This window comes from Malus domestica, chromosome 07 (genome assembly GCF_042453785.1).
Source record: "Malus domestica chromosome 07, GDT2T_hap1".
Taxonomy (NCBI): domain Eukaryota; kingdom Viridiplantae; phylum Streptophyta; class Magnoliopsida; order Rosales; family Rosaceae; genus Malus; species Malus domestica.
In genome coordinates, this window is record NC_091667.1 from 23,070,425 (window position 1) to 23,092,108 (window position 21,684).

Genomic DNA, 21,684 nt, shown 5'->3' on the forward strand with positions numbered 1-21,684 from the left:
AATCCTTTAGGGTTTAGGAAAACCCGAAACATACTTCTAATTTAATTGAATACTTTGACTCACAAATTCCACATAGCAATTATTGCGTAATGTATGAAACAAATATATATATTGACCAATATATGAACATATACAATATATATATCGAAAGGTAAATATAAATGTAGGGGGGTTCATGCATCATGTGGAATGTTTTCATGCTTCATAGGTTGTTTCAAATATTTTCATTTATTTTAAGTGTACCTGAGTAGCAGAAAACAACAAAAGCCTTTGAATTTGTAGAAGATCCTTCTTGAAAGCCGGAATTCTCCAATGCGTTGTATTACGTTCAACACGGAAAAATTAAATTGAATCAATAGCGTGTAGATCAATTTAATAAAATAATAAATTAATCATGAAAAAAATGATTAAAACGTAATACTCTCCAAATTGAAGATCAAACTCTCTTGTTAGCGTAGCGTCAAGAGCGTGCTGATAACGTGTTATAGACATAATTTACTGAACAATTATGGAGGCCTTAGAGAGAGAGAGGGGGTGCGGCAATAGAGAGAAGAATAGAGAGATGTGTAATTGTGGGTGTGTGTTATCTCACCCGATTGTGCCTTTATTTATAGTAGTAGGAAGGGTAAAACCTTTCCCTTTAGGATTACAACATTTAATAGGTAATCTAATCCTAATAGGAATATAAGATACATTCCCATATTTCCTAGGATTTACACAATCACATTCCTATTCTAAATAGAACTGCTACAAAACCTTAATTTTAGGAATTCTACTATAAGGACTCTCCTATTATAGGCAATATTCATTTAGGAACACAAAGATTCTCTTTAAATCTTTAAATGAGTACTTAAAAATGGTGGTAGGAGTTCATAAGTAGAGACATCCATTGAGAATGCTCTTATAAGGGGACAGAGGTGCGATATTTAAGTTTACCTAATACATGTTGTTTTGCGAGTGGTTACACGTAACGAAAGGGAAGATTCCCGGGAAGTTTTTATATTTGTGAGTATTAATACTATTTGGAACCATGCAATACTGGGGAAGGCAACATCTTAACCCCTACATATTATAGTTTATAACATAAACTTGATTCAAACAGCTCTCTAACCTTTTTAATTATGGGAATCTTAATGAAACACTTCTAGTATTGTTCATTTTTAACGAAAATGACATTTTTACCTTGAAAAGTCACTCTTGGTACTATTCACTTGCACCTTTATTTTGTTATTTTTCATTAAAATTAAAGTTTTTTAAGACTTTTCGTTAGTTTTCTTTTTAATTATTTAACAATGAGTCAATGATGAAATTATAACTGCACAAACCTGAGACTTATCCCACCCAATCTCCTTGTTTCTGATTTTTAAATTGATTACAAATGTCGTTAAATAGTTTCTAGAGAGAAAAATTAAAGACGGGTTCGATAACTATTTTTGTTTGTACCATACTTGACTAATCCCGAAACTACTGAGCATCGGTCAACGTTATACCGTCAAGGACCCAGAAGAGTTTCCCTTCAACCAGAAGGCCAATCACAATGCGACATGTGTCGACATCAAAAGCCAATCACAGCACGACACGTGTCAACATCAGAAGCCAATCACAACACGACACGTGTCAATATTAGAACAAAACTAGAAACTCTCTTCTATAAATAGGGATCATTCTCCCACAATAATCTCTAATGTCATTTTGTACTAAACTATTCACTAGAACTCACTAAACCAGAGCTTGAACCTATGTATTTGTGTAAACCCTTCACAATTAATGAGAACTCCTCTACTCCGTGGACGTAGCCGATCTGGGTGAACCACATACATCTTGTGTTTGCTTCCCTGTCCTTATTCATTTACGTACTTATCTTCACTAGTGATCGAAGCAACCAAGCGAAGGTCACAAACCTGACACTTTCTGTTGTACCAAAGTCCTTGCTGATTTTGTGCATCAACATTTGGCGCCATCTGTGGGAAATACACTTATTCCTATTCTCTACAGCTCTGTCAAGCTGGTTTCCACCATTCGTACACTTTCTTTTGGCCAAGCATCTCTCTCCGACATAGGGAGCGAAAGAAGCCACAACACACAGAATGACACCCTCGTTGGACCTAGTATGAAGCAACGAAAGCAGAAAGGAAATAGAGTTACTCTTCAAGCTAAAGTCGATGAGCTAGAGGTTCAGAACAACAAGATAGCGATGAAGAATGAAGTCCTCCAGGAACAATATGAAAAACTTTTCGAGATGCTTCATGAGGCTAGGCAGGCTCAAACACATAAGCTCGTCGCCCCTGTTGAGGTCAACAATCAACTGAATGCCCCCCAACACGGAAGGTCGCCGATATCCGACACGGACATCCCTGATAGGGATCGAGCTACACATCAATGTGATAATCAACATGAGACTTCTCTCAACCCAGCTGCTTCAACCCGAAGCAGGAGAAGTAGAGGAAAACACCTCCTCACAGAGGGAGTGGAAGGATCAAAATCTGTCTATCGCGATTGTCGAGACTTCCTATAGCAACGTCGAGAGAATCCCATCCACATAAGCTCGAAGATCAATGACCCAAGGGTTTCTGAAAGACTCGGTCCTCTTCCACGACCCAGGCCAGCCGCCAATCTAGAGAATGGGCAACAAGTCCCAGAAGAATATGAATGTACTGGGGACTCAGAAACATTCCGACATACTCACTCTAGAAGTCAGTGTGGCGAGTCCAGAGAAAGATCATGCTATCTTGATCAAACTTTCCTATTTCCAAGAGGCGATGGAGACTTAAAGAAGAAAACTTCGGTGGTGCACGACTTCGCTCAGGACCCCCTTGTCCTGCAGCTCCTTGAGGAAGTAAACAAGCTGAAGGCTGAACGTCAAGCCGAGATACCTGACTGGAACCAACCCAGGCCTGGCCCTCTCACAAGAAGGATCTTCAACACTCCCCTCCAAGCGAAGACAAAGCAGAAGCTTGACTTACAGCTCTATACTGGAAGGGAAGACCCGATTGAACACCTTAACCTCTTTGAATCCACCATGGTATACTGGGGACACACTGATGAAGAACGGTGCCTTCTCTTCCCCTCCACCCTCTCTGGCGGAGCTTTAAACTGGTATTGCCGTCTACCACCTGAGACAGTAGACTTATTTGAAGAGTTGAGGAAGCTATTTGTCTCTCAACACATCTTCCAGACCGATCGCTTGCATTCCGCAGATGACTTGTACACTATTCGCCAGAAGCCGGACGAGTCATTACGAAAGTACGCTGGCCGCTTCAGCCATGAGTATTCTCGCTGCGCTGAGGCAGATGACAAGACCGCCCTCAAGGCTTTCACGGCAGGCTTACGTGACTGTTTCTTCAAGTACATGATCAATGCCAACACTTGGAAGACTTACTCTGAGGTGATGACACAAGCTTACAACCATGCCTCCGCCGAGGCAAGGACATATCAAGGGAAACCCCCTACAGTCACCCCTTATCAGCAAGTAGGGAGTGGAGGCCAGATCCAATCGAATGAAAAGACCTCAACCTTCCAAATGGTAGCAGCACACCCCCCTGCCTCATTTAATGTTTCGCCAAGTCAGCAGACATATCAATCTCAAGGCAAAAGGAAAGACTTCCATCCTCACCAATCTCATTTTAATAAAAAGAATAAGGGGCACTATCGCGATAACTCAGGATATCGTCACAATAATGCCCGCCCCCAGGCAGTCAACGTAGTGGGCCAATCGCGTGTCAAGACAGGCCCTACCCCGAGGTATGAGACATACACCTCTTTGAATGCTACATGTGCTGCCATCTACCCCAGTATAGCTCACCTGATACCAAAGCCAAAGCCAAGACAGCCATATTACAAGTCCACGAAGAACACGAGCATGTTTTGCTGCTACCACGAGTATAATGGCCATGATAGTGAGAAGTGCATTATCCTCCGTGACCATATTGAAGCTTTGGCACGTGAAGGAAAAATTGATCAGTTCCTCCTTCACCCTCCAAGGGATAACCGTAACCAACGTCAGGTGAATGTGATATATTCCATAAGCGGCGGCACACCCATGTCTGAATCTTCCAATAGGGCCATGAAAAGCAGTGAACGAACTTTGAGACCTGGCCATCAAGTGTTTCACGTGGAAGACATCAGAGGAGGCAAGTATCAAAAGCCTAACTGGGATCCAATATGTTTCTACCCTGAGGAAGAAAGAGGTATCATCTACCCTCACAATGACCCGCTGATCGTGGAAGCTCACATAGCAAATTTTGATGTGAAACGAATCCTGATAGACACAGGTGCTTCAGTCAATATCATGTTTGCTAAAGCTTTCAAGGCACTTAATGTAGCTGAACACTTGCTCGATCGCTCGATTTCTCCTCTGATAAGCTTCTCTGGCGATATCGTGCAACCTTTAGGGAGTATACACTTACCCTTCACCATTGGTACAGGCCCCTACACAGCTACTATTACCATTAACTTCCTAGTGGTCAACTGCCCGACGGCATACAATGTCATCTTTGGGCGCACAGGCATCAACGATCTCAAGGCCATGGTATCCACACATATGTTGTTGATGAAGTTTCCAACCCCTTTCGGCAATGGGTACATCAGGGGAGATCAACTTAGTGCTCGATCATGTTACAACACTTCGGTCAAACAACAACACCTGCCTGTCCCCAAGGAGACTCTCTTTATACATAACCAAGTCGTAAAGACTAGTCCAGATGAATCCAACTCGGGTCTTCAGGATGGCAACAGTCAACCCGACGACCCTCGAGATGACTCATTCACCCAGCAAGCACAACCCGCTGAAGAGTTAGAGAAGGTCTCTATCTCCAAAGACCATCCAGACCGCATGGTGAAGATTGGCACCACTTTGTCACCACCCCTTCGGTTGTCGCTGATCTCCTTTTTGCAAGAGAACGCCGAGGTCTTTGCTTGGTCATATAAAGATATGCCAGGCATCTCTCCCGATATCATCTGTCACCACTTGAGTATTGATCCCAAGACCAAACCAGTAAAACAGAAGCGAAGATCTTATGATGTTGAACGATACGAGGCGATGAAAGCAGAAGTTGAAAAACTCAAGGACATAGGCTTCGTCCATGAAGTCAATTACCCAACATGGGTAGCAAATGTTGTCCTTGTTAAGAAAAATCCGACCAAGGAAAGTCTCATACTTCAAAAGGTCTTGTGGAGGATGTGTGTCGACTACACCGACCTAAACAAAGGATGCCCGAAGGATAGTTTCCCCCTTCCTCTCATTGATAGACTTATAGACTCTACGGCAAGGTGTGAGCTCTTGAGCTTCATGGACGCTTATTCAGGATACAACCAAATCCTCATGAACCCCTCAGACCAAGAACACACAGCCTTCACTACTGACAGGGGACTATATTGCTACAAAGTCATGCCTTTCGGCTTAAAGAATGCAGGAGCAACTTATCAGAGACTGGTCAATTCAATGTTCGCCGAACAGATTGGGAAGAGCATGGAAGTTTACGTTGATGATATGTTAGTCAAGAGCAAACATGCTGACCAACACATCACCAACCTATCTGAAACTTTCACCATTTTAAAGAGGTATCGAATGAGGTTGAACCCCAACAAATGTGCCTTCGGCGTGGGCTCTGGCAAATTCTTAGGCTTCATGATTAGCCAACGAGGCATTGAAGCTAACCCTGAAAAGATCAAAGCGATCCTCGACATGAAAGAGCCAATAACTTCAAAAGACATCCAAAGCCTTACTGGCAAGGTGGCAGCCTTAACCAGATTCATCTCTAAGGCCACAGACAGATGTGCTCATTTTTTCAAAGCACTTAAGGGAAATAAGAAGTACATTACATGGACGGAGGAATGTGCCAAGGCATTCAGGAACCTCAAAGAGTACATGAGTAAAGTCCCTCTGCTCTCCAAACCAGAAGTTGGTGACACTCTCATTATCTATCTATCGGTTTCGACTTCAGCAGTTAGTTCTGTTCTTATTCGAAAGGACAGTGGGGTCGAAAGGCCCGTCTACTACGCTAGCAAGGCCCTACAAGATGCGGAGACACGATACTCCAACATTGAGAAATTAGCTTTAGCATTGGTCATGTCTGCTCGAAAACTTCGCCCTTATTTCCAAGCACACGCCATCATCGTGCTTACCAATCACCCTCTTCGACAGATACTCCAGAGTCCTGACACGTCTGGGCGAATGATCAAATGGGCGATAGCATTGGGTGAGTTTGACATCTCCTACCAACCAAAACTAGCCGAAAAAGGTCAGGCTGTAGCAGATTTCATAGCCGACTTCACATATCCTGTTGACATTGCTTCTACACCTGAAGCAATAGCTTCATTACCATCGGAAGCTCAGAAGATAGAATCAACAACCCCAGCATGGAGTATGTATGTTGATGGCTCATCCAACAAACAGGGCTGCAGAGCAGGATTAGTCCTCACTACCCCCGAAAAAGTGGCGATGGAATACGCTATTCGTTTCAAATTCAAGGCATCGAACAATGAGGCCGAATACGAAGCCCTTCTAGCAGGCTTACGTTTGGCCAAACACCTCGGGGTTAAACGAATTGATATCTTCAGTGACTCCCAATTAGTGGTCAACCAAGTCACGAACAACTTTGATGCTAAGGATAGCTCCATGGCAGCATATCTTGCGCAAACGCGACTTTTGCTCAAGCACTTCCACTACCAGATCACCCAAGTTCCTCGAGCGGCAAACAGTCATGCAGACGCTTTGGCTCGCCTCGCCTCGGCAGTGGAAGACAAGATTGGGAGAAAAATTCATGTCGAATTGTTGGCAGCACCAAGCACCACGGTCATGGAAGTGTGCAATTTACAACAAGGAGATAGTTGGATCACCCCAATTTATAAATTCCTTGCTCATGGCACCCTCCCAATTGACAAAGTCCAAGCTAAGCAGATTCGATACAAGTCTGCCCACTACCTGATCATTAATGACCAACTCTACAAGCGCGGTTTTACCCTGCCATACCTAAGATGCCTTACACCTGCGGAGGCGGAAATTGTCCTTCGGGAAATACATGAAGGAGTCTGCGGAGATCATGCTGGGTCTCGATCCCTAGCACACAAGACTTTTCACCAAGGATACTATTGGCCAACACTCCACCAAGATGCCATCAGAATATCTCGCTCATGTGATAAGTGTCAACGCTACGCAACTATCCCTCACTCCCCTCCCGAGCCGCTCACTCCTATGATCAGCCCTTGGCCCTTCGCCCAATGGGGACTTGATTTGATCGGCCCAATGCCTGCAGGGAAAGGCAAAGTCCGCTATGCAATCGTTACAGTTGACTACTTCACAAAGTGGGCTGAAGTAGAACCATTGGCAACCATTACTGAGGGAAAATAGAAGACTTCGTATGGAAGAACATCCTCTGCAGATTCGGCATTCCCAATGCGATAGTCACGGACAATGGGCGGCAGTTCGACAACAAGAAGTTCAAGATGTTCTGCTCTAAGTTCAACATCAACTTATGTTTTGCCTCTCCAGCCCATCCCCAGTCTAACGGACAAGTCGAGGCCGTTAACAAAATAATCAAGCGCACTCTGAAAACTAGCTTAGACAAAGCTAAAGGTTGTTGGCCAGAATTCGTACCCCAAGTTCTTTGGTCATACCGCACTTCATATCGGACTTCCACAGGAGAAACTCCGTTCTCACTTGCTTTTGGTACAGAAGCAGTTGTCCCAGTTGAGCTTGAGCAAGCAACATACCGAATCCAGAATTACATACAGAGTGAGAACGATAAGCAACTCACCCTCAACCTGGATTTAGTCGAGGAACACAGAAATCAAGCTCACCTGAGGAATGTCGCCTACAAGCAGCGCATCTCCAACTACTACGACTCAAGGGTCAAACCTCGCTCTTTCAAAGTGGGAGATTGGGTACTGAAGAAAAGATTACTCTGTGATAGAGTCCCGAGTGAAGGAACACTCAGTCCTAACTGGGATGGACCGTTCGAGATTGTCGGCATCAGCCGCCCTGGCTCCTACAAGCTCAGAAGCTCCGACGGCAAGACCCTTGGCCATCCATGGAATGCTGACCACTTGAAGTACTATTACAAATAGACTCACATTGTACAAGTGTTAAGCTACAACCGTTCGTCATCCTATGTAACAAAGACCATTTGGTATGAATTCAATAAAGAGGTGATTTAGCCAACTCGGCCCTAAACTCTTTTACATTCTGAGCAATGAAACACTCAAGTGTTGAAGCTTCAACGCACATGTTTCCAATACAAAATAAAATCTAAGTATATGTCAACAAGACTATACAAAGGATCTATGCAAACATAGCCAAACATTCATCAATGATAGGGCGAACACTTGAAGCTTGATAATACAAACACTTGCTTGATAATGCAAACACTCATAAACATACAAAACAAAAACAAAAAAACCCTCAAGCTTATAACATGGCACATGCCATACAAATAACAAACTAGTGCAGGTAGAGTATATGCAGAAAGTGAAAGCACGTCTAGTCATCCTCATCTGAGGTTGAACCCCTGATCATATCACTCTGAGTCCTACCACCATTTTCTGCATCTCCAAACTCGTCATCACCCTGATGACTCTGCTCATCAGCACTAGCCTCATCGCCAGACTCATCTGCACTGCTATAATAAACTGCAAGGTCGAAGGTTTCACCTTTTCGATGATGTTCATCTATTTCTTCACGGTATTTTCGAAGAACACTTCCATCATCATAACGATCAAGGACAGCCATCCACTTTCTTTTTTCAAAATGAACTTCCCGGATACAGCGAGGTCTAAGGACATGGAGAAAGGCCTGGGAACCTAAGAACTCCTTCACAACAGCTTCCTTCTCAGTCGGGATCCTATTCTTCAGCTCAGAAACTTCAACCAAGGCACTATCCAACTCCCCTTTAACCTTGGAAACCTCGAGCATAGTTGTCTCCAACTGTTTCTTAGTCTCCTCCAACTGTACCTTGAGTCTCAAGTTCTCACCATTCTGCCTCTTCAAACTCTCAAAATGTTGATCCTTGAATTGGATGGCCTCAGCTAAAACTTTGCTCGTCTTCCTGGCATCACTCACAAGCTGCTTATTCTCTTTCAATTTCACCTTGCACCGTTCAGCCTCTCGCGGTCTGTCGTGATACTCAGCCATGACCTGCATGATAAGACGATCATCACTACTAAAATAATGCTAATAAAGAGGAGAAAACAAGGGAATGACAAAGTAACACTCACATATGAAGACATCTTCAACATCCGGTCGCAATCTGATTCATCTTTAGCTAAGGGCTCTCCGAGCTCATCGAAAGTGAATCGACGCTCTGCCAGGCAATTGTTGATATACCCAAAGTTCTTTGGCCGCATGGCAACCTTCAAATCCTTCCTAGGGACACTGCCAACCTCTTCCTTATCTTTACCCTTGCTGCTAGAACTAGGATCACCTTCATGCCCAATGTGTTCCCTAACTGGAGGAAATATGGGATTAATAGTAGGAAGAGGAGGCAGCAATCGTCTATCTTCCCCGGCAACTATGGCAGCAGCACATCCAATGGCCTCAGCTTCAGCTTTCTTCGAGGCAGCAACCTTGAGGACTTCTTCTCGAGACTTAGTTTTAATGATTGGTCTCACCCGGTGCTTGCGAGCTTCCTTGTGAAACAGGATGTCTTCTGAAGGAACTAACATGGGCACTCTCCTTTTCTTGGTGCTAGTCTCCACTTTCTTGCCCACCTTCTCCACTGAAAAGGAAAATCAAAGTAAGGAAAACCACATTATATATCTATATAAAAAAATAAATAAATAAAAAAAAGGAAGAACAAGGATCAAGTGAGGATACAACGTACTCGCTCGTCTCTAGCACTCGGAAACTAAGGCCTGGAAACCGTACTTTCGAAACAAGGGTCGTAGCTTACCCAAGTGTCTATCTTCTTTAGGCACCCTCAGCACTTTCTCTACATCAGCTAGCTCCTGTCCGGAGAGTTTGATGGTGCCTCGTGTCACTGCATGAAGAAAAATCTTAGAAGCAAGAGAAAATCACAACAATAGCAAATAATGAGAAAATGGATACATTACAACCTACAGTCTGGAAATGAGTAGGAACACGTCGCTCAGGCGTGACACCCTTAGCATACTCCCAATCATTATAAAGAAAGCACCAACGTTTCTTCCATGTGCAGTACGACTTTCTCTTATCAAAGACAACACGCTCTCTCTCACTCCGACATGCACATTCAGCATAACCCGTACATGCTTTCACCGGGCGCATATTATAACAGTAGCGCCATTGATAGAAGGAAGGTTCACCTAATCCACACTTCATCCATATAATATAAAACCCGATCAAAGTATCCCAGAAACCAGGGTTGAGTTGCCCCGGTGCATAACCAATAAAAGACAGCATCCGTTGCAACCACGGATGCAAAGGTAAATTTACCCCCAATGTCACTAATGTCTGGGTATAGAACATAACATGACCCGTGGGCGGCTCAGAAGGCAATTCTTCATAACGCACCAAACGTATTCCTACACTACGGGGGATACTACATGATTGCCTTAGGGCCTCAAGCTGCTTTTCGCTATCTAACAAGTTATTTTCTAAATGGTCCGCTGTGAACTCAGAGCGAAATATGGGTATGGCATCACAAACAACCCCCTCACCCACTCGTATGGAGGAAGAACCAATCTCGGCTAAGGTTTGACAATTGTGAGGATCAGAACGACATATGGGTATGGCGTCACAAACAACCCCATCACCCACTAACATGGAGGAAGAACCAATATTGGCTAAGGTTTGACAATTGTGAGGATCATCCAACGTTTCTTTTGTACAAGACTCTAACAAAGGCCATGAAGACCCCGACATTGCAGGCTCAAACCTAGAGCCCGAGCTAGGGGAGCCCTCATCACTTAGACTTCCAGACTCCGACATCTACAACAAACAGAAACAAACTCTATCACTACATGAAGGATCAAAACATAAGGAAGCTCACGGGGCATGAAGAACAGCTCAACCAGTTCATTATGTTCTTCACAAAATACATGAACATTCCAACAATTCAACAAAAAGGAAAACATCCAATGTAGTGGAGAAGACTACCAACCTGAAGATGGTGCAGCAAAGCAATGCTAGAATCCCTCTCAAGGAAAAAGCACTCTGTCTTCAAAAATCACTACAAGATGAGCAAATGAAGGTAAGGTAAAGAATGAAAACTTATCCTTTTTATATATAGTTCAACATGGCTATTAATATTCAAAATTCAAATTCAAACCATGAGAAAGCCCCACATGGAAAATCTTCAAACTTCTAACATTAGGGAGTTTCAAATTTCAAATGTTTCAGTTCCCCCCTCCAACCAAAAAAAAAAAAAAAACAACAACAAACAAAAAAACAAAAAAAAACAAAAAAAAAAAACAAAAAAAAAACAACAAAAAAAAAAACAAAAAAAACAAAAAACAAAAAACAAAAAAAAAACAACAACAAAAAAAACAAAAACAAAAACAAAACAAAAACAAAAACAAAACAAAAAAAAAGAATTCCGAAAAAAAAAAAAGGGAAGGGGGAACACAGCAGCTTCATCAATGGGATTCAACTCCCAATCTCAAAAGCTTCGCACTATGTTCAGCAAGATAGTGCGAAGCACAATCAATTTATGGTGCCCACAAAAGCTTCATCAATGGAGGACAAATATCAATCTCAAAAGCTTCGCACTATGTTCATCAAGATAGTGCGAAGCACAATCAATTTATGGTGCCCACAAAAGCTTCATCAATGGAGGACAAATATCAATCTCAAAAGCTTCGCACTATGTTCATCAAGATAGTGCGAAGTACAATCAATTTATGGTGCGCACAAAAACTTCATCAATGGAGGACAAATATCAATCTCAAAAGCTTCGCACTATGTTCATCAAGATAGTGCGAAGCACAATCAATTTATGGTGCCAACAAAAGCTTCATCAATGGAGGACAAGTATCAATCTCAAAAGCTTCGCACTATGTTCATCAAGATAGTGCGAAGCACAATCAATTTATGGTGCCAACAAAAGCTTCACCTATAAAGCTTCAACACTAAAGCTTCACCTATAAAGCTTCAACCCCAATGCTTCACCTATAAAGCTTCAACACAAAGCTTCACCTATAAAGTTTCAACCCCAAAGCTTCACCTATAAAGCTTCAACACAAAGCTTCACCTATAAAGCTTCAACACCAAAGCTTCACCTATAAAGCTTCAAACACAAAGCTTCACCTATCAAGCTTCAACCCCAAAGCTTCACCTATAAAGCTTCAAACACAAAGCTTCACCTATAAAGCTTCACCTATCAAGCTTCAACCCCAATGCTTCACCTACAATACAAAATTTCAACACCAAAACATATAAAAGCTTCGCACACTCTTCATCAAGATAGTGCGAAACTAATTCAAGTTTTGTATCCTAAAAATAGCTTCAACTAGTCACGCTATATACCCAAGCAAAAATCTATAGTCAATAAACCTTACCTATTAAACTATTTCCCAAAACACAAAACCTTGTGACAAATAAACAAATTTTGTTCACAAAACCAAGATTCCCTTGAACCTGTACAAAAACATGGGTCAACACAAACATTTGTTTTGTTCTACACCCACAACATCCCTGTCATAACCAAACAAGCAATTATGTATATGTTTCCAAATATATTATAATAAATCGAACAACAAGCCAAAATCCCAAGTTTAACTACAAAACCAACCCAAGCAACCTCTTTCCCTCTTTTCCTCTTCCGCCTCCTTTCATCTATCAAATTTCTGCAACCTTTTCTCTTCTCCAGTGGAGCTGAATTTTGGACACCCTATAGTTCTTGAGCAGATGAACAACTTTCAAGAAGGAATCGTTTCTGTTTGAGCGACGGAAATTAAAGTGTTGAGGCTCCAAACACGACAGTCGGATTCCCGCAAATTTAAAGACTGCTGTGATGTTTTGAAGATCTGGAAATATTTAACCGTTAGTTCATTCTGAAGTTTTGATATGTCATGAAAGAGATGATAAGAAACAACTTCGATGAAGAAAGTATGTTGATCTGAACAAGAAAAAATGGATTTTAGAAGCTCACAACAAGTCTGACAAGTTGACAGAAAAATGATGAACAGTTACTCATCATACCTGAATTTCTGAAGTTGTACTACTCCGATGGATCTCAAATTTGGATATGTTGTAGTTCACAATATAAGGAACAACTTTCATGAAGACGACTTTGCGATCTGAGCTATAGAGAATGGTGTTATCTTGCTTCCACTCAGGCTGATTAGTGGAAACGAAAAGCAATTCCACCAAAGAAAAGATGAAAAAGAGAGAAAAGCTACTAATTGCACTTGATCTTGTCTAGTCAATAGCATGCAGCATCAAACACACAAAAGTTGGAAATATTTTTAGATACGGCATATATGAAGGTGTGACATCAAAACACGGCTTCGTTACTTTGACAAATTAGTAGCAAGCAGGACACCTCATTCGGCAACTCTCCTCACCTGAAGACTTGGGGGACTCCCACCATATGCTACTGCACCTTGATACTCGGAAGTCTCACAACCACTCATTGACTTGGATTTTTCAAGTCTCCAACCGAGAAGTTTTCCTCACTCGGGAAATTAAGGGAACACTACCTCAAACTACATGCTTCACTCACAAAGCTCCAACAATACAAGTTTCAACAAAAGAAAAAATTCAAAGAACTTTCTGAAGAAGGCTTTGGTGTATTTAACACAATATGTTGAAATGAAGCAAAGCTTATTTATTAATACTTCCGATAAGCTACAAATATGTACATGTACATGAGTCAAAATAAACAAACAAGAGGAAGCCTTCATAAAAATTGCTTAGGGGAAGTGTCAGCAGTCGGTAGAGCCCCAGAAAGAGAAAGCACCGGAGGGTGGTTATCCGGAGCCTCAGTACTTGACAAAACCCCAGAAGGATGAGGCATTGGAGGTTCATCATTTGAAGCTTCGTTACCAGGTACAGCCCTAGAAGACGAAGGCAATAAATGTCTTTGGAACAAACCCACAAACCGCTGATGATCAAGTAAAACCTTACCATCAGATTCCTTCATCTGGTCAAGCTTCCTCTTCATGTTTGTAGCATAGTCATGGGCGAGCCGGTGCAACTGTTTATTCTCATGCTTGAGCCCTCTAATCTCCTGTTTGAGACTCATCACTTCAGCAGCCAATGATTCAACTTGGCGGGTTCTAGCAAATAGGCGTTGGGCCATATTAGACACAGAACCTGCACATTGAACACTAAGAGCTAGAGAGTCCTTAACAGCCAACTCATCAGATCGTTTGGAAAGTAGTCTGTTATCTTTGGGAGTAAAAAGGTTCCTGGCCACCACCGCAGCGGTCATATCATTCTTCATCACAGAATCCCCAACGGTAAGAGGACCAGTAGGGGATATGAAGGATGGGCGCCATATGTTGTCTGGAGAAGGCGTGGCTGTCTCTTCTCAAAGGTTCAAGTCAAAACGACGGTCGGAGAGGCCAGACATTTTCAAGGGTGTTGAAGAAGGAAGAGGTCAGACAAATCAAGATTTTAGAAGTGCAAGAAGGGAGCTTCTACTGGTGGAGATTCAAGTGTGCTGTGGAACTTAATGCCAGCCTCTATAAATATCTGCAATCGACGGAGCTTCAGAAATCGAAGAGGCGTTTGCTTTTTCAAAAGCTGGGCTGCTCAGAGGGCACGAGGGCCGATCTCAGAAATCGAAGAAGCACCTGCTTTTTCAGCCTCGTCAGCACCTGTCACATGCACACTCAGCTTTGCGGAAATTACGGGCAATCTGTCGAAGATTTCTGGTGAAGTAGAAAGCACGTGAATCTTACTGTTCAATCACCACTCTCCACATGCACTATCAACTCCTCGGGTACCACATATAACTTTGCCAAAGATCTCTGACAAAGTTTAAGCACGAGAATTTCGAAGTTCCAGCTACCCTACTATTACCCACAAGGGTAAAGGAACAGCACCACTGCTTGACAACTGGAAAGTCCCTATGTGTGTCGACCTCCGTGTTCTGTGGTAAGACAGACTGGCAAGAACGTCCAACCTTTACTCACGTTCGAGAAAAGACTCCCAACATAATTACTCTCTTAAAAGCAGAAGCGGCACCGCTTTCCGAATCTCGAGAGCCAGATCCCCGACGGGATTGCTTGTTCGAAAATTGAAGAGGCACAGCTCTCAGAACTTCGAGAGCCAGATTTCCTTAGATAAAGCTTGTCTGTAATCTTCACACGCAACATCAGCTTTCCAGATACTACATACATCTTTTTCAAAGTGCTCTGACAAAGTTAAAACACCTGAAGCTGACAGCTCCCACTACGTTACTGTGACCGAGAATGGTAAAGGAATAGCATTACTACTTGCTATTGAGAAATTCCTATATATGTCGACCTCCCTCCTCCACAAACAGACAAACCTGCAAAAATGCTCAACCATTTCTCGCGTTCGAGAAGGCACCCTCAACATAACCTTTCGAAATACTCAGCTTTATTTCCCCCGATAATACCTCAGCAAATAAGCCACACCAAGAACAAGAGTATCTCATATCATCAGGGTCGAAAGCAAGAGTATCCCATATCATGCTTTCTCCCTGTCTTTGTCTTTGTCCTGTCCACACCTGCAGGACAAAGAGAAAGAGAGCAGTCAGTCGGAACCTGAAATCAAACCTCCAATCTGGAACTGACTGCCGGGAACCTTTGTCTGGTTGCTTACTTAGCATTGCTCTCGAGTACTCATCCTCAACTGTTGTCAAAGTCACGAATTCCACCGGCAAATACCTCATGACAGTTGATCAGATATTGGCTCTTTACACTGAAGCTGCCAAGCGTGGATGAGTCACTATGAAGGAATGTTCTGAAGGACCATTTACATGCAAAGGTTGCACACCACTTCTGCCATGCAAAAGATTGAAGCAGAAGGGTCAACGATGAGCTGAAACAGATCACTACATCACGACACATTTCCATACCACATTCACTATTCCGTCAACAGCAAAAGTATCCTATATCATCAAGGTCGAACGTACTATAGATTTGATGGACTTGTTTTGACCCTCAAATTCTTGAGTCGGCCTTATACTCTGGAGGGAACCAGAAAACCCTCTAGCACAGTTCAAGAATAAGCCTGTGGAAAGTTACTTCTTCAAAAGCAAAAGTATCTCATATCATCTCTTATCCATTTCCTTCTCCTTATCCTGGCAGTTGAATGAGAGACAAGGAGAAGGAGAACAATCAACCGGAAGCCAAAGTCAAACCTCTGATCCTGGGTTGCTTGCTTGGAAGTTTGACTGCTTACCTTGTCTGTCACCTCTTTCGGCAAATCTCCTAGCTCGGCGACTTGGGGGACTCCTACTATAGGGTTTGTATCGCACTTGACCAAGCCCGAAACTACAAGTAAGCTTCAAGTGAAATTGATACATTACCTTGTGCATCTTCATCGGTTAAAGATACCACCCCTGGATGGAGGAAGCGTACTTCCAGAGAAGATGCCACATCTACCTATGAGAAAGATAAGGCAAGTGAAGACGATACCACACCTCGGTACTTAGAAGTTTCGTGATTTCTCAGCGGCTTGGATCTTGCAAGTCCCCAACCGAGGAGCTTCCCTCACTCGGGAACTTAGGGGAGCACTGTTTGTACCATACTTGACTAATCCCGAAACTACTGAGCACCGGTCAACGTTATACCGTCAAGGACCCAGAAGAGTTTCCCTTCAACCAGAAGGCCAATCACAATGCGACACGTGTCGACATCAGAAGCCAATCACAGCGCGACACGTGTCAACATCAGAAGCCAATCACAACACGACACGTGTCAATATTAGAACAAAACTAGAAACTCTCTTCTATAAATAGGGATCATTCTCCCACAATAATCTCTAATGTCATTTTGTACTAAACTATTCACTACAACTCACTAAACCAGAGCTTGAACCTATGTATTTGTGTAAACCCTTCACAATTAATGAGAACTCCTCTACTCCGTGGACGTAGCCGATCTGGGTGAACCACGTACATCTTGTGTTTGCTTCCCTGTCCTTATTCATTTACGTACTTATCTTCACTAGTGATCGAAGCAACCAAGCGAAGGTCACAAACCTGACACTTTCTGTTGTACCAAAGTCCTCGCTGATTTTGTGCATCAACAATTTTAAATATTTTTTTGTTAAATAAATGAAAACTAAAAGTGAAGTGGTTCGTAAACTTACCACAGCAACTGTACCAAAACTAAATCATACTACTAATTTGATTCTCAATCAAGAAAAACCGCAAAAAAAATATTCATATATAGTTCCAGGTTCCTTAACATAATATCTGAATCTCAATCATATACGTGGAATCTAGATGGCTCTTATAAATCTCTTGTTAAAAAACTCCACGCATGTTAACAAATTGTAGGTAGGCCTTATATATATTTTAAAAACTATACATGATCCACATGGTTACCCCATTGCTCATCTTTTTTGGCCGGAACCACCGAGCCATTGAGCGGGTGAAGCGGTTGACTCACTCTTGTGACATGATCGTCGTTCTGGTTACAGAGATCGGAGGCCACAACTGAGAACCAAACGATGGCTGGGGTAGCAAATAGGATGAGACCGAAGGGCACCATCCACAGCTGCCTATTTGCAGGATGATACTGGTACTCCCACCACCCTAACATGAGTGCTCCTGCCACACTCACCAGAACTGACCAAAAGCAAGCTGTTCTCAGCTCCACAATTCTTGGTTCCTCCAAGTAACTTATTGCATCTTTGTCTTCCTTGTTTGATTTCGATCCCATCAAACTACGATTAAAAAGTAAATTCATGGCTACACCCCTGAAGCCAAATTGGTTAAGGAAACGTAAAAGGAACAGATCAATTTAGTATCAGATTCATAATTTGTAGAGTAAAGTGAAGTTATCTTGCCATGTTGTGGAGCCAGACATTGTGATAAGGGAACATTTCTCCTATATCATGCATTTTACGGTACTAGATAGATAGTTTGACAAGAGAACATTTTTCTTATACTTATGTACAAGTTTCATAAAACAAAACAACAAAGCACAAAAAAACATACCTTGGTGTTATTGGTGATGAAGAAGAACAAGAGAAGAAGATTGAGAGGTGTTGAAGTTAAGTTATAGGTTGGAGGGCAAGAAGTCCCATGAATCTGGTGGATAAATGGAGTGAGGTTCCGAGGAGGAGGGTTTTGGATTTTGCAATGTCAAACGATAACAAACAAAAGAGTCTGATTGAGCTAAAGATCCGACGTGCCTTTCTATCAAAGTTGTTATTTGTTAAAGAGAATAAATATAAAGGAGAATGGTTACGCATCAAGAATACACAAAGTGTAGCTATCTGAGGTAACTAGATTTTATATGAATCTATTTTTGTAATATATATAATATATATGTATATATAAACATATAAAAAAGGGACAGCTCCGTAACACCACATTTTTTTCAATAATTTTTTACACACACTTTTGCGAGGCTTACTTTATAATGTATTTTAACTATTGAAAATGTCTACCTTTTAGAACATCATTCATAAATCATCCTTAGAAAAAATTAGACAAATCTAAAATCATTAAGACATTAATTTGTAGTGAAAGATTAGACAAATGCAGTTCTACAAAAGAATTTCTAAATCCTTAATCCAATGGTCGTTTAGATTTGAGTAATTTTAAATAGACATGATCATTGAGGAAAACCTAAATGATAAATAGTACGGATCGTTGAAATACATTATAAAATGGATCTAAAAAAAAACATATTTCAAAATTTGTATAAAAAAAAGCAGTGACATGAATCCATCCAATAGGTCATTGTTTTGGTAATTTGACGAGTGGCTTGTTTTGTTCGATAAACCTAGACATTTTAAACTTTTATTTTTCAATATTTCTAATGGTCATAAACTGGTGGCTAGCAAGCTGGCACTAGAGGTGGAACTGAGGATTCGTCCTCATTTATTAAACTATAGAAATTTTGGTTCAACTCCATGAAAGTGTGTGAAATATTTGAGAGGAAAAGAGGTGATTCCTTCTTTGCATAATCCATTACTTATAAAGAAAATTAACTTATCTATTCTAATCTCCCTCCTTCTGCATAAATGAAATAATTAAAGAGAAATTTCTTTTATAGATGTCTAATTTTTTTTCGCCTTAATTACCTGTAATATACTTTAAATTTAAAGACCATTTATTCAATCTAATTTTAGAGATCTAACGAAACATATGTGCATCAATCCGTTATGATTCAAAGTGATTCCATCTGAGCCCGAAGTAAATAATCAAAATCCTAGAATCGTCTTTGGTACCTCAAATCAATAAGAAATATAATCTAAATGAAAGTAATTTCTTTGCTGTGTTTGACAAAATTAAAACACAGGATATATATTATGACCACTCTTTAGCTAAGGCACATCTTAGGTAAAATAGGCTACTCTTTTTCTCTTCTCATCAATTTAGTAACAAAATATTGAATGTTGAACCCTTGGTGTAAAGATAAACGTTTTTAACCACTTAAATTTATTATCACATCACAAGTTTATAAGGTACTATTATATGTTTGTCTGCAGAAACAGGTATGTAATTCTGTATAGTATACGAAACTCAGCAATTTTGCATATTTAGAAGGTCAACGTACGTGATATATATATATATATATATATATATATATATATATATATATTAATTAGGTTGTGCAGCTTAGAGCTTCTAATTTTAAATGTAGAGTTAATCTAGGGAAGTTTTGTTCTTGGGCAGTCCCAGCTCTTGCTGTCATCAGCTGCTTATACATATTGGACTTTATTCATTTGCTCGTTTTTCTTTTCTAAATAATTGAAAGATATTTTGTTGCAACCCTAAAGCAGGACGTCTGCACACCATGTGGTCCATATATATAACTTGGGTTGGTGTCTTCGACATTCTGCAAATGCCAACAACATAAAGTTACTTTTCTTGTTCTTCAGCTTGATTTGTGTAGTTGTAGCTTGTACTTGTGCAAAGGAGTTGAGATCCTCACCGGATTTCTCTGTCCGGAACTAAGGGTTAAGAAATCCAGACCATTTAAATTGAATCATGCGGTCCTCATTAACTCATTCGGCTTTGCTCTAGTAGCTGGCAAACGCCAATCAAGAGGGGAGAGGCTCAGGAATCAATTGGTTCCAAGCCTTACACAAAACTATGGCCCAGATCTCTCTCTTGAACAATTTAAATTTCTTGGTTCTTAGACTCCTACCAGTGAGATTCAAAGATGATCTCAATTATGTCGAGAGGTTTCTCCCTTTGAACCTTTAAGCCCTAAAAAATAGGGCATAAAGTCGAATCCAATAACCTTCTTTGTCTCTCGTTTGGTGAGAGTCGTTCTCTCTACCTGAGAATGTTTCTCATTGGTGTGTGCGTGTTCTTCCATTCATCCTTTCTTTCACAACCGACGATCCTAACTCTGGTTACGGTCGGTGGCAGTCCTCCTTTGTTTCTCTTGCCTTCTTTGTCCTTCTCTTTCTTTCTTTTTCAACTTACTTTTTCCTCTGTTTGTTGGCTGGATTGATCTCATCCTCACCCCTGTTTTCCTCTAATTTTATTGTCCTTTGGCCCTAATTTTCCCATCCCTCCTCCACCTTTATGATTTTCAACAATCCGCTCCATACCCTTCCTCATGAGAAATTTTTAGTTGTAACTGGAACACGGATGGTACACCATGTGTTTTTATGTAAGTGGTGGAAAATTTTAATTTTTAAGTTATTAGCCTTTTAACACATATATCCCACCATTTATATAGGGACACGTGGTGTACTGCTTCGTGTAACGGTCACACTGAAAAATCTCTCATTCCTCATAGGCTCAATCTTTCATCAATCTTGTAGGGATTTGCTCCCACAAATCTTCAACGTAATTTCTCGCGATCCCCTGGGAAGGTGCATGGAGCTTCTGCTCGGTGTTCACACCACCTTCTTCCATTTCTCTGCCTTTGCTGGCACTGTTACTTGCAAGTTGGTTCCTCCCCCATGTTTGTTTCAATTTGTGGTGGATATCTCGATACTGCTCTTTGGAGGATGTTGGAGCCTTCTCTTCATCCAGTTCAGGGGCTATGTTAGACCTAATTTCAGACTTCTGTTGGGGACGATGAGTCAAAATTGTGGGTAGGTAGCGTTTTGGTGGCGACAAATGTTGCAAGTTGTTAGGGTTTGTTTTGGTGTTTTGATTTTTTTTATGTTGGGCCCAAAACTTGGTTTTGGGTTCTTTTGCTTCACTTTGATGGTCCACTTATTTGTTATGTGCTTATTATAATTAGGTCTATGTTTGTAATTATGGTGTCTTGGTAATGAATTTTTACCCCCTTTATATATATAAAGTACAATAAACTTTGTTGTCTGTTGTTAGACCTGACAATTCTTGACACGACCCGATAACCCGACACGACATGACACGAAATTAACAGGTGTTCGGGCGACACAATAACGAATCAGGTCATTATCGGGTAACACGATAAGCACCTGTTAAGATAACAGGTTGGTTCGGGTATACACGTGAGTAACACGACACACGATAAGCAAAATATTAATTTTATAATTTTATAACCCTAAAAAAATACTATAATAATTATATATTAAAAATTGGTGACCATTGGATCGGCTTAAATATACATACCATTCAATTTCTTAAGTGTTATATGTACAAAATAAATAAATTTAAATCTACTTAA

General features: G+C 41.2%; 1 long non-coding RNA gene across 1 annotated transcript; it reads right to left on the reverse strand.

The window, feature by feature from the left end:
* Positions 1–17,256: 17,256 nt before the first annotated feature.
* Positions 17,257–18,295, reverse strand: LOC139197869 (uncharacterized). The gene is made up of 2 exons (XR_011583243.1): positions 18,054–18,295; positions 17,257–17,812 (listed from the first exon to the last, which is right to left on the reverse strand). It is a non-coding gene; the product is annotated as an uncharacterized lncRNA (long non-coding RNA).
* Positions 18,296–21,684: the final 3,389 nt, after the last annotated feature.